This window comes from Prunus persica, chromosome G3 (genome assembly GCF_000346465.2).
Source record: "Prunus persica cultivar Lovell chromosome G3, Prunus_persica_NCBIv2, whole genome shotgun sequence".
In the NCBI taxonomy this organism is placed as follows: Eukaryota; Viridiplantae; Streptophyta; class Magnoliopsida; order Rosales; family Rosaceae; genus Prunus; species Prunus persica.
The window spans coordinates 8,045,247-8,060,548 of record NC_034011.1 but is presented as its reverse complement, the minus strand read 5'-3'; the positions used below and the strand labels follow the sequence as shown (position 1 = coordinate 8,060,548).

General features: G+C 40.4%; 1 long non-coding RNA gene across 1 annotated transcript; it reads right to left on the bottom strand.

Moving 5' to 3' along the window:
- On the bottom strand, nt 6,544-7,705 carry LOC18783037. Its single transcript, XR_002270791.1, has 2 exons — nt 7,596-7,705; nt 6,544-6,948 (listed from the first exon to the last, which is right to left on the bottom strand). It is a non-coding gene; the product is annotated as an uncharacterized LOC18783037 (long non-coding RNA).

Genomic DNA, 15,302 nt, shown 5'->3' with positions numbered 1-15,302 from the left:
TTGAACAACAAGGCACTTGGACTTTAGTTCCTTCTCCTTCTAACACAAACATTGTAGGGTGCAAGTGGATTTTTAAGATTAAAAGGAATGTAGATGGCACCATTTCTCCATATAAGGCTCGGCTCGTGGCATAATTGTATAGCCAAGAATATGGCTTGGATTATGACGAAACATTCAGCCTTGTAGTTTGTCATACTACAGTTCGTTTTATTTTGAGTATGTAGTCAATTTCAATGGGAATTACATCAACTTGACGTTTAGAATGCCTTTCTTCACGGTGAGCTTCAAGAGTTAGTGTTTATGAAGCAGCCTCAAGGCTTTGTTGATCCTACATATCCTGATTTTGTTTGCAAGCTTTGGAAGTCCTTATATGGCTTAAAACAAGCCCCTCGTGCTTGGAATGCCAAATTTATAAGACTTACATTCAGTATTGTCGCTGCACGACAATATTTAACTTTTACTCGACCAGACATAGCCTTTGCAGTTAATACAGTTTGCCAGTTTATGCATAATCCCACCGATATCCATTTTGGTTTTGTCAAACGAATTCTCCGGTATCTGCAAGGCACTTTGCAGTATGGGATCACTCTCTCTCCTGGCACTATGCTTCTCTCCGGCTATTGTGATGCCGACTGGGCAAGCGACCCCAATACTCGTCGATCTACTACTGGCTATGCAGTTTTTCTTGGTCATAATCTGTTTATACCGGAAATAAACGGCCTATGACCACCGAACACGTGGACATGATCGATATTGATCACAGAACCCCTTCGGCATGCTTCCTACCGAAGCCGTCTATCTTGGCCCTTTTTTACCATCGGACACGTGTCATGCTCACAATCCGTGTCCACAGTCCCACATCGGAAATATGAGCACAATGCACACCTCCCAAGGCCTATTTAAGAAGACCCCTATCCCCAAAAGGAAGGGACGGAGAACGAACGGTACGCTACCGATTGATCTGTCAGTTAACATTACTAAAACCGTACTTACTAAAGCATCGGAGAGCCTTCGGCCGGTACCACACCGGTACCCCAAGGACTTACCGAACGCGTCCTTTTGCAGGTACTCACCCTTCTGAAGCAAGACGTCTTCCGAAGATAGTCACCTGCCGAAGGCATAATATAACTAAGTTGACGAAATACGTGCCGAACCACTTTTTCGCATCAACATAATCCAATTTCTTGGGCTTCCAAGCAGCAGGCTTCAGTTTCAAGCAGCTCCACAGAAGCAGAGTATCGCGCTCTTGCTCATTGTGCTGCAGAGATTTCATGGATTAGACAGCTGGCTGATATTCTTACAAAGGGTCTTCATAGTCCTCTTTTTGTCAAACACTCTTCCAATCTCAGTCTTGGCTCACCCCAAGCTAAGAGTGAGGGGGGATGATAACAGTATGATGCGCTGACACGTGTCCTTGCTGAGGTGGCACATCTGTAAGCTTTTGACGTGCTTATTAGTTTGATTAGTTAGTCTGTTAAGTATGTTAGCTTAGTGAAGAAGTAATGGCTAAGCAGCTATATAAGCTTTGGTTTAGTTCATTTCATTATGATGTAAGAGACCACTTCTGAGAAATATACAGAGCATTACTTTTCTATTCATTCCTCTCTCTAAAACTAGATCTGGAATATTCTTTTTCCGCCATGGTTATCATAACTAAGAGCTCTGGTTTGATTCATTGTATGTTACTGGAAATACAATTATATTAAGGGAAGAAAATCACATGGAATTCTGAATGCTTTGGTTCCAAAGTCATGATAATTAATTATGTGTCACCATGCACAGAGGAAGACAGGAAAAGTTTGATGACCAGTTCAGCAGCACCGGTCTAAGTGCTAACAAATAGCAAACACAATCATCAGATTCAGCAAGACATCTCTCATTCTTGAAGCATTCATGGTTTCCTACAAATTGCAAGACTGTCGTTTAATTCATGTTTAATATTTTATATAATCAAAACAATTTTCTTTAGTATTTTATTTATATTTTACATTTATGTCTATTAATATGTTTGATTAGATTAAACCTAAGGATAAATGTTTAATATTTCATTAATGTCTTTTACCATTATCAAAACCGATCATCTAATCCAATCCAATCCAATCCAATCAATTGGATCAGATTTAAACATCTAATATGATTGGATCATATTGAAAAATTCACAATCCAATCTATATTGAATCGGATGCGAATTTAATAAATTAAATTGGTTTCGAACCAATGTAAATGTATATCACACTAACTGACTGGTAGTAGGTAAACTTAGCAGTCAAGGGCATTCCTAAGAGCAAGTCCAGCAGAGGAGGTGGACTCGGGCTGGGGGGGGGGGGGTGTTTGGGCAAAAAAAGGAGGTCCAGCAGTGAAGAAGCAGCCCGGGCGAGCGTGGGGTCCACCAGACTGGGCAGGCCCGAAGGCGATTTCGGCCCGAGCTCGGGCCCGAGGGCGATGACGTCATTGCTAAAAAAAAATTCGAATTCACCGCTACAGTAGCCGCCAACGGCTACTTGACATGTGGCAACCTCTGGTCGCTCCGATTCGAATTTTTTCTTCAATCCAACAGCAGCCAATTTTTCTGCAATAAAAAATTTAAAAAAAATCGAATTTTTTTTTAAAAAATACACAAAAATTACTGAATTTTTTGTGTATAAATACTAACCAATACTCTTCACTTTTAACACCAAATCCTCATATATTTTCTTCTCCTTCTACTTTTGTTTACTTTCTCCTCAAAATTTATTCACTTTCTATTCAATATTTTTTTCACTTTGAAGTTGTATTTTTTTTTCTATCATAATATGGGTTCTTCTAATGAAAATGGAGGGGCATGGAGCATGATGGAAGATGTTAGCTTGTGTGAGGCTTGGGTCCAAGTTAGTCATTGTCCCATAACGGGCAATGAGATGAAATTTTCTCATATGTGGAAAAAAATTCATCAAGCATTTTGTGAAAGGGCAATTGGTTCTACACGTACAGAAATGGCATTATCCAGTAGGTGGAAAGTTCTTAATAAAGAGTTGGCGAAATGGAGAAATGCCTTAGAAAAGCGATGGACAAGCATCGAAGCGGAGAAAACCTTAGCAGTGAGGTAAATTATTTGTCATTTTCCTTCTATTAATTTCTATGTCATATTAATTTTTATTTAAATGTTTCTTGCAATTTATATATTTTGTTAATATGTCTCTAGTTTTTTTTTTATACATGTTGCATTTTTTTTAAATTTATTAAATTTGCATTAGTTTTTTTTTACATGTTGCATTGCCAATATTTTTTAAAGTTTCTTGCATTTCCATTTAATTTTTTTTTATAGATTATGCAAGCTCAAATGTGGTTTGGTGCTACAGGGCAAGGGAAAAAAAGTTTCAACCATACCCATTGTTGGGAGGTGGTGAAGACTTGTAAGAGATTCCAAATTATTCCAACCGGTCCGACGGTAGTCTTGAACGAGACTCCACTTCATGAGACGCCGGCATCGGATTCACCTATTAATTCCCCAATGAGTCAAGACTCACCCATTGAAAAGGAGCCAAGGCCTATTGGGAGAAAGGCGGCGAAGGCGAATAGAGGGAGTAATTCTAGCAAGAATGCATCTAAATTTTTGGAGGAACTTTCAAAGCACCAAGCCATGAGAATTGAAATGGACTTGAAACAACAAGAGCACGATATGGCTATTCAAGTCGGATATGCAAAAGAAAGGGAGTATGTACGCAAAGAAAGGGAGTATGTATGCGAACAAAACATTGAAAAAAAAGATCGGAAAACCATGGCCATGGATACAAGCCATATGTCCCCTGAAACAAAACAATTTTGGAAGGTAGAACGAAGGGATGTTATGAGACGAAGACTTTTTCGTGACGATGGACCTAGCAACACGGATTGGTTAAATGATGGAAACCATTAAAATAGTTTGTTTGCCTTTCATGTCTTAGTTTACTTGCCTTTGATTTCATTGTATTTTTTGTTTTGTTTAATTCATGTATTTTATTTTATTAGTTGTATTGCTTTTCTTTTAGTCAATAAAGAAAATATTCAACAAAAATTCTTTTTATTCAAAACATTCCATACATAAAAAACAAACCACAACCAAAGCATAAAAAATAAACAACCCACAACCAAAGCATAAAAAATAAACAACCCACAACCAAAGCACAAAAAATAAACAACATAAAACATAAACATAATAAATTAAAAACAACTTCTTCACTTCACTTCATTCACCTTCATTTCCTTCATTGCCTTTCACCGCCCATAAATGCTCCATCAAGTCAACTTGACGGTGTTCATGAATATACGACGATTGCATCTCCGTGTAGCGATCAATCATATGGGGCATGAAACTACCGTCTCTAACCAACGGTTCATGCTGCACTGGTTCTCCATTTGGCCCCACTGGTTTTTCATAAATTCGTGTTAGGGCCGTATCCATGGGATTTGGTTCATACACGTCATCAGCATCGTAATCATATTCATCTTCGACAATCATGTTATGGAGGATGATACAAGTCATCATTATACTCCTAAGCACCTCCTCATCAAATAGACGTGCCGCGCCCCTGATAATAGCCCACCGAGCTTAAAGGATACCAAAGCACCTCTCAACATCTTTTCTATACCCCTCTTGATAGCGAGCAAAAAATTTTTGCTTATGGGATCGGGGATGTGGAATTGTTTTCACAAATGTTGTCCACCTCGGGTAGATGCCATCAGCTAGATAATACCCGTTCTGGTAGATGGTATTGTTAATTTCATATGTGATATTTGGGGCTTCACCTCTCAAAACATCATTGAACACCGGGGATTGACCTAGGACATTCAAATCGTTTTGAGATCCGGCAACTCCGAAGAAGGCGTGCCAAACCCATGTATCAAAACCAGCAACTGCTTCCAGGATGATACTTTTCTGCCCTTTTCTATTTCCGTAGTCCCCTTGCCAAGCAATTGGACAATTTTTCCACTGCCAGTGCATGCAGTCAATGCTACCAATCATGCCAGGAAATCCTCGAGACTCAGCTTTTTGGAGAAGCCTTTGCAGGTCCCTGGGCGTAGGTCTGCGAAGGTAGTCTCTGGTGTACAGAGTTTCCACTGCATCACAAAATCGCACCAAGCTCTCCAAAACAGTGGACTTCCCCATCCGAGCAATCTCATCCACCTGATCAGCAGATGACCCATACGCCAATATTCGTATCACAGCTGTGAACTTCTGCTGTGGAAGAAGTCCCAAATTTCCAGCACAATTTCTCTTTTGAACAAAATATTCATCATAATTGCAAATATCATGCATGATTTTATTGAACAAATGGGGTTGCATTCTATATCTCCCTCGAAAATGAACATCAGAGTACAGAGATTGTGGGATAAAATAATCTTCCATAAGATTCTTACCCCGAGAATGTCTATGTCTGTCCACATTTGGGCGACGACCTTCTCGTGAACCACGACGACCCTGGTTTTCTTCCTCCAGCAAAGCAACTGCTATGCCAAGTTGCTCATCTAGTTCTCTCTGCGCCCTTTTGCTTGCAGCTCGTCTACGCATTCTTTCTCTAGTTTCTTGCTCTTGCCTCTCCAAAACCTCTTCCATGTCTGCCATTGAGAATGGAGAATGAAATCTAAAATTTGAGAAATGGAAGTGTAGAGAAGAACTGGTGTGGGAGGTATGAGCTGAACCTCTGGTTTTATAGAAAAATGTACACAGATAGATATGACACGCGGCGCAATCTTAGAGGGTGAAAATCTTATCTGAAATTTGAAATTCAAATGAAATTTGAAATTTCAAATTTATCTGAAATTTGAATTTCGAAATGTATCTGAAATTTGACATTTTGAATTTATCTGAAATTTGAATTTTGAAATGTATCTGAAATTTGAAACCGAAAATCTTATCCGATATGAATAGTATTGACACGTAGGAACCCAAAAATCTTATCCGAAAATATTATCCAAATTAATTGTTTAAGTAAACAAAGTTGTGAAAAAAATAAAAAAATGAATAGTATTTTCTATGGCAAGTCCCAACTGCTGGAAACACATTTTACTGGAGGGGACTAAGGCAGCCACTATTCACGTGAATAGTGGCTGCCCTAGAGCTCATCTTGCTATGGCAAGGGGCAACTGGTGGAAATGCTCTAAGACTTGTAGGATCTTATCACAGTCAGCGCTAGTGTACTGAAAAGAGGAGAAAAACTTCCCAGGCACGGGGATGCCAGGGTCAGCCAGGGTAAGACTAGAAATACTAAAAAAGTTTATCATATGTGTTAATGTCATGTCCCAGTGAAAAGACACTAGTACTTTTTGTCTTCTGTTTTTATAGACCAGAGTAATTTATGCATATCACAAACACAGCACAATGAGATGAAGCTGAACAAATTTGACCCATCCACCATGTTAATTTCATTAACATATTTAAAAATTTGACTTAATCTATTTCACTTGCTCAAAAATAAATCGTGGGTTTGAAGCAAAAATGGCAGTTTGTTGCTTCCTCTCCAACGCAGTATTTTTGCATAACCTACTTAAAACTGGTATGAACGTAGTAACATCTGGATGTATACATGCGCCATGAATTAAACTCAGCGAGGTTTATGTATTAACTTTATTAAACATGGCTGAAGCACAAACAAGACATCAAACTAATTAAACACACCTTAAAATTGAAATTACGTACTGATAAACTTGGAAGACTAATTTATATCACACATTTACACTGACTCCATTATTCCATCGTCCACTATCTCCCTCAAGCTGAAGATATGTATCGACTGCTCGGAGGAGATTTCTCGAGTATATTGGCGATCGTCGGTGTTTGCTTTGGTGTTGGTGCTGCTTTGGGCGGAGGAGGCGGGGATTTGGACCTTCGGGTATAATTTCCATTCAAACCTGTCTTGGTCACGAAAAACTTACTTCCAATGTTTTCTGTACCAAGGAAAGAAGACGGGGGATGCTTGGAAGGACTTTGATCTGAACATACACACAATAAAAATGGTTGGCATCAACAAAACCAAATCTATCAACTATTGTTGTTTTTCTGTTGATATAATGATGATAGGGATAAGGATTGATGATGATGATGATGATTATCGATTAAATTGTTTCATCATACGATGACAGCATGAATTATTTTAGAAAATTGCTTTTCTGGTTGACCCTTCAAATGTGGACAACTAGCGAGCACAGCTAAATGACAGACCCGATGTTTTTTTTTTTTTTTTTTATAGTAAATTTTACTTTTCCCTTTAAAACTAGTTTTTTCTTACCTACAGCTAATCCCATTATTTTTTCTCGACAAAAATTCATTTTTTCTTCATTAAAACCCAATGACTAGGATTCAATAAATTACCCGCATTTTCTTCCATATATGAGGTAAATTGTTGAACATGCAAAATCTTGGTATCATATACAATAAGGGCCTATCTCCTATATGAACCCTTTTTTTTTTTTGTTTGAACAAATGAAAGACTCGATATTAATGTTAATAAAATAGAAGAATTATATATACATACATAGTACGTATCTGTACTAAAACATCGAAAAAATTGGCTTTGGTAAGAGCTCCGAAGCTGTTAATGCACACTTTTTTTGGTATCAAAGCGTATATGATAATTTACCTATCAAAGCCCTTGCATGAGCAGAACTGATCCAAGTTCCCACAGCAAACATGAGGATTATGAACGTGCCTCTCATCATTGAAGCATATAAATGTGTCCCTAGCTGGCTAGAATTCATGGAATCGAATTGAAATGAAGTTATTTATAGACCAATTAATGTACTACAGTACTAACTTATTTGTATTAGGTATAGGAATCACGATACTGGGAGTTGGTTTACTTAGCAGTCAAGGGCGGTCGCAAGACTTGTAGGATCATATCACATCAAAGCTTACAAGGAATAATAATTAGGGGAGTTATGAAGTAATTAATGTGTTTCCTAAACTTAGTTCTCATCATTGTAGATTATATTCTTATTTAGATCGGTGCATTAGATATTAAAGAAAGTTTTGAATTAGATTGTACCTTGAGGCCCAACACTTTGTGAAATAAGGAAAATTTTGAAGCCAATTAAAGGGGTCCTATTTATTTCATTTTGCGTGAACCGTTGCTTGATGTGCTTAGAGTGTTAGTCAAGTTGGCCCTTGGTGATGAGTAGAGACGACTTGACCTAGCCCTATATAAGCTTAAGACCTTGCTCTTGTCAGATATGTTCTCCAACCCTAATCTCATCATAAAGAGAGAGTTGAACAGTTTCTGAGAGAGAGCAGAAGTCTTAAGATGGTCATGTCTTTTGCTCATGATGCTGTTGCGATTGGATGAGTTCAGAGATCATGTACTCAAGGAAGATGACGCCAGGTATGTCTTATATGTATTTTAGGTTGTGTGAAAGATCATGAACACATACAGAAAATCTAACAGTTGGTATCAGAGCACATGGTTACTCACACACACTGAGATCGTTTTCCAAGCATGCCTATTGCAATTTCTTTATCCATTGATGCCATCACTATTTTAGTTATGTTTAAAATTTTGATGATAAGATGTTTTCTAAATACTATGAATATTAAAGAATATGGAAAAAGCATGTTTCAATTGATTTTTCATATCTTCAAAACCTTAAACCCATTTTTCACCTGCTAGATGAGCTTAAAACCCTAAAAATGGCCTTACCTCACTGAAACGCAGTGTGTTCTATTAGTTACATCATTCCCTATTCAGAAAGTTTTTTTGGGTTAAAAACGGACACAAAAATTCTTAAACATTGTTCACGTCAAAGACACTGTTCACTGTAATTTTAGGGTTAGACACTGTTCACTGTAATTTTAGGGTTTTCTCTCATATTGTGTTTTGTTTGGTAATTTTTGTACTAGATAGGAACTTGCTTTTGTTTTGATGAAAGGACCCACCCCGAATTTTTCAAAACCCGAGGCGAACCCTTCGGAATTCTCGACATCATCCCGATGCCAGGCCCACTTACTAAAGACCGAGACTTCCTGCCGAAATTTCGGCAGTGTCTCCTCTATAAATTAGACATTTCTCAAAATTTCAACATGCATAAAAACACATTTAATATCCACAACTAGCAAGCATGCACAATATAATTTCATGTAATTCACACCAACGGCTTTCGGCCTTCCAATAATTCTCATCTAACTACCAAACACGCTAACAAAACAATTCATGCCTTAAACAAGGCAACAATTCAAATGTAAATTATGACTAACATTTAGTCTGCGGCTGCACCTAATAACCTTAGGCTGCCTACGTACCCTCCTTGAGGGATCAAGCCACACGTAATTCTTCCATAAGACCCAATTCCACACTTAGGCGATACCTTATTTCATTTCTCTGTATTTCACATAATCTCCCCATACGCCGGTACAATCAACGCCACGTATGGGGTCTGTCAACACGCCGGATAACCTACGCCACGTGCGACTATGCCATATTATCATAATATCTCCCCATACGCCGGTACAACCAACGCCACGTATGGGGTCTGTCTTAACGCCGGATACCCTACGCCACGCGAGACCTGCACATCATATCCCATCTCCCCATACGCCGGTACAACCAATGCCACGTATGGGGTCTGTCGACACGCCGGATAACCTACGCCACGTGCGATCTCAACACAATATACATAATCTCCCCATACGCCGGTACAACCAACGCCACGTATGGGGCCTGTCTCAACGCCGGATAACCTACGCCACGTGAGACCTGAACATCATATCACATCTCCCCATACGCCTGTACAACCAACGCCACGTATGGGGCTTGTCCGCACGCCGAATAACCTACACCACGTGGGACCTAACTTTCACTTGGTGGTACTTGTAGTGTAACCAATATCGGGAGAGGTACCTAAGATAATGCGTATAGCACTCCAAACTGACATTCTAGACTCTTTTGTACTCTTGTACAAACATATATAATTATAATTATATAATTTAATTCTAATATTGTGTAATCCTCCACAATAGTCTAGCACCTGATAATCCCCCTGGAAAGGTGAGATTACTCCGGGAGACTCGCAGTCAACCAAGGGTCAAACTACCCTAACCCTGGTCAAACGGACCTGCGGAGCCTACGAACTCCGATTTTCGATCCGAAGGTCCCTATGGGTTCTATAAGGTATAGGACACTCGTCCTGCAAGTTTGGTTCGGATCGGACGGTCGGATCGCTCACGATCGCACGATCTGACGGTTAATATAGAATATAAACTTTAAATTATTATTCGGAACATCCGGGGCTCCGATTTACAATCCGTGAATTCCTACACGATCCTAGAAATACCTAGATTAACATATATTAAATTTGGGACCATCCAACGGTCCCAACCTATCGAACCTGGATAACGCACAATATGCGATCGTCCGTTCGATAGTCAAACGACGTTCGAATTGAGATCCGCGAAATCCTACGCACTCGTGACAACCTAAGAATCTCATCCAGACACAGTGCCACTTTTTCTACAGTGCCCACGAGCCGCCGCACGCCCCGACAGCACGTGGGTGCCCAAAGCGATAAAGCTTCGCCGGAAAATCTCAAAACCACGGCTCCAAACTCCTACCCTAGGTATAACACCCTATTTGGAGCCACTTTTGTTCTTGGACCTACCCCAAAACCTGACCGGAATTGGCCGGAATTGCCATCCCAAAATCGGCCAAATTTCAATTCGAAAATCGAATTGGCTACGCTAAGAATCGATCCAATCCTACCCAACCATCAGCTAGAGCATGCAAAACAGATGAATTTTCATACCTTGATCGCCAGAAATGGCGGCCGGAGGAGGGAGATCGGAGCCGGTGAAGTTCGAGCGAAAACTGAGCGAAAATCGCCATTTTTCGACGGCTGGAGCGGCGGCCGATGTCGGGGGAAGGCTGGGTCGTGACGCTGAGACCGAGCCGGTCCTTTTGGCACCGGTCCCGTCAGCAGCTGCGGCCGGTGGCCGGAGATACGAGGAGAGAGAGAGAGAGAGAGAGAGAGAGAGAGAAAATCTGATTTTTATAAAAAAAAATCCCATTTTGAAATAATTACGATTGTGCCACTGGGTTTCTTTTGATCATATCTCTCTTGTTACAACTCCGATTCGAGCCCACTACGTGTCTATGAACTCGTCTCGGTACGACCTATCCAAAAATACTAGTCACCGCCCCAAACTCTCTCCGGTTAAGAACATGACCAAAATGCCTTTGTCTCAAGGGTAAATTTGTAATTTCCCTTAAATTATTAAATAATTTAAATAAGAGGTTTAATTTGGAGTCGGGGTGTTACATCTGAGAATCAACAAATTTTTCTTAACAAAACTAAGCCTAAATACTCGAACCCTAAGAGCATTTCCAGCAATAAACCCCAGCCCTGGCAGGACAGGGCTCGAGCCCAGGCAACAGCTTCCAGTAGGCCAAGCTTGCCCTGGCAAGCTGTGGGTCCCACGAGACTGGGCCAGCTCACAGGCCAAACTAGCCTGACCTCTAGCCTAGGTTTCCCTAAAAAATAATACTAAAAAGTTCAGAAAATTTTTTGTAGTAAATACTTAGTCATATTCTTCACTTTTCACACCAAAACCCTATACAAATTCCTCTCCTAATATCTCATGTGAATAGTGGTTGTCATGGCAAAGGGTAGAAACACCACAACCTTTTGCAATGGTTGCCATTATTCACGTGAATAGTAACAACTCTTGCCTTGCCTTTGCCCTTTGTCATGGCAAATGGGTGGAAGTGCTCTAAAGAAATAACCAAAATTGCGTCATACCTAAATTATTTGATAAGTTTCTTCAACAAATAGAATCTATCTTGTAATTTGTTTATGATGACACAAAATAACATGTAATTTATTTTTAAGCTATAAGTGATCTCTTGCCACAAAGGTGTGATAGTTTGCAGATTGTTTGTAAGCCTTAAGGAAGCTTGCATATGTTATTTGTTAGTTTTGTAATTAAAGTTAAACTGAAAAATTGTTTTCACTTAACAAATTGAGAATCGGTTTCTTAGAAAGTCCTTATACTTTCTTTGCAAATCCTTACACCATCGAATCCTTCGTCAATCAATTTCTCGCAAATTGAAACACTTACTATATCAAACTTCAAAAGATAAAAGCTTGTTTTTAAGGATATTCATGGAATGAATGAGCAACTTGATAGATTAAATTTTGATTTTAAAGATGAAAGTTTCTTATGCACAGTTCCTGAAGTCATGAGGTGATGGAGCTGAGGATTTAGCTTCCATTTTTATGAGCAACTTGAGCTGACATCCATAGCTGAAGAAAAGGATTGCATAGAGAGGTATAGCTGCTCCTTAATAGATATAGGAATTCTGAGCTAGTACTTGTAGTCCCTATATGAAACCTTATTCTCTTAGGGGTCGTTTGGTACACAGGCTTGGTTTGGACTGGCTTAGACTAAATTTAGTACCATGTTTGTTTCATTTAATTCTAGTCTTAGATGGGATTGCTAGTATCGGGCCCACCAAAAACACCTCCTTAGGAGGGGACTACTAATCCCATGTAGAAAGGGAGGATTAACTAGTCCTATATTTACCTATGAGATGCATATATTATATTTGTAACACCCCGACCCCAAATTTCCCCAAATTTAACCCTTATTTAATTAATTAATTAATTAAGGGTATTTTAGTCATATTTTTAACCGGAGAGAGTTTGGGGCAGTGACTAGTATTTTTGGATAGGTCGTACTGAGACGAGTTCATAGACACGTAGTGGGCTCGAATCGGAGTTGTAATGAGAGAGATATGGTCAAAAGAAGCCCAGTGGCACAATCGTAAATATTTCGAAATGGGATTTTTTTTATATAAAAATCTGGTTTCTCTCTCTCTCTCTCTCTCTCTCTCTCTCTCTCCCGCGATCTCCCTCTCTCTCTCCCGTCGGCTCTCTCTCTCTCTCTCTCCTCGTAACTCCGGCCACCGGCCGCGGCTGCGGACGGGGCCGGTGCCAAAAGAACCGGTTCGACCTCGGCGTCACGACCCAGCCCATCCCCGACATCGGCCGCCGCTCCAGCCGCCGGAAAATGGCAATTTTCCCCCGGATGTCGCCGGATCTTCACGGCCGCCGATCTCCCTCCTCCGGCCGCCATTCTGGCGATCAAGGTATGGAAATTCTTCCCTTCTGGATGCTCTAGCTGATGGTTGGGTAGGTTTAGATCGATTCTTAGCGTAACCAATTCGATTTTCGAATTGAAAATTGGCCGAACTTCGGCCGCCGTGATCGGCCATTTCCGGCCACTTTTTGGGGTAGGTCCAAGAACAAAAGTGGCTCCAAATAGGGTGTTATACCTAGGGTAGGAGTTTGGAGCCGTGGTTTTGAGATTCCCGGAGAAGCGTTATCGATTTGGGCACCCACGCGCTGCCGGCGCGTGCGGCGGCGTGTGGGCACTGTAGAAAAATAGCACTGTGTTCCGATGAGATCCTTAGGTTGTCACGAGTGCGTAGGATTTCGCGGATCTCAATTCGGACGTCGTTTGACTATCGAACGGATAATCGCATATTGTGCGTTATCCGGGTTCGATAGGTTGGGACCGTTGGATGGTCCCAAATTTAATATATGTTAATCTATGTAATTCTAGGATCGAGTAGGAATTCACGGATCGTGAATCGGAGCCCCGGATGTTCCGAATAATAATTTTAAGTTTATATTTTATATTAACCGTCAGATCGTGCGATCGTGAGTAATCCGACCGTCCGATCTGAACCAAACTTGCAGGACAAGTGTCCTATACCTAGTAGAACCCATAGGGACCTTCGGATCGGAAATTGGAGGTCATGGGTTCCGCAGGTCCGTTTGACCAGGGTTAGAGTAGTTTGACCCTTGGTTGACCGTGAGCCACCCGGAGTAATCGCACCTCTCCAGGGGAGATTATCGGGTGCTAGACTATTGTGGAGGGTTACACAATATTAGAATTAATATTTATTATTATAATTATAATAAGTTTGTACAAGAGTACAAAAGATTCTAGAATGTCAATTTGGAGTGTTATACGCACTACCTTAGTTACCTTCTCGGATTTTGGATTCACTACAAGCACACCAAGTGAAAGTTAGGTCCCACGTGACGTAGGTTATCCGGCGTTGGGACAGACCCCATACGTGGCGTTGGTTGTACCGGCGTATGGGGAGAATTGTAATATGATGTTCAGGTCTCACGTGGCGTAGGTTATCCGGCGTTGAGACAGGCCCCATACGTGGCGTTGGTTGTACCGGCGTGTGGGGAGATATTATGATATTGTGTTGAGGTCGCACGTGGCGTAGGTTATCCGGCGTGTCGACAGACCCCATACGTGGCGTTGGTTGTACCTGCGTATGGGGAGATTTGTGATATGATGTTGAGGTCCCGCGTGGCGTAGGTTATCCGGCGTTGGGACAGGCCCCATACGTGGCGTTGGTTGTACCGGCGTATGGGGAGTTATGTGATATGACGTGCAGGTCTCACTCACGTGGCGTAGGTTATCCGGCGTTGAGACAGACCCCATACGTGGCGTTGGTTGTACCGGCGTATGGGGAGATATTATGATAGTATGGTATGGTCGCACGTGGCGAAGGTTATCCGGCATGTTGACAGGCCCCATACGTGGCGTTGGTTGTACCGGCATATGGGGAGAATATGTGAAATACAGAGAAATGAAATAAGGTATCGCTGATGTGTGGAATTGGGTTTTATGGAAGAACTACGTGTGGCTTGATCCCTCAAGGAGGGTACGTAGGCAGCCTAAGGTTATTAGGTGCAGCCGAAGACTAAATATTAGTCATAATTTGTATTTGAATTGTTTGGTAGTTGTTTGAGAATTATTGGAAGGCCGAAGGCCATTTATGAGAATTTGCATGAAATTATATTGTGCATGCTGCCAGTTGGAAATATTAAATGCGTTTTTATGCAGGTATAAATTTTGGGAAATGTCCAAATTATAGGGGAGACTCTGCCGAAATTTCGGCAAGAAGTCTCGGTTTTTAGTAAGTGGGCCTGGCATCGGGGTGATGTCAGGAATTCCAAAGGGTTCGTCTCGGGTTTTTGAGAAAATTCGGGGCGGGTCCTTTCAATATTGTAATACTAATAACATATATTACTATTATTATTATTATTATTACATACACATATACTATAATGTACATATATACATGTATATACACATATACAAGTATATATATATATACACATATATACATATATAATATATATAAATACATATAGATATATACACATATATTATTATTATAATATACTCATGTACACATACATATTAATATTATAATAATAGCATACATGTATACATGTATATATGTAATATATATTATATTATATATTAATGT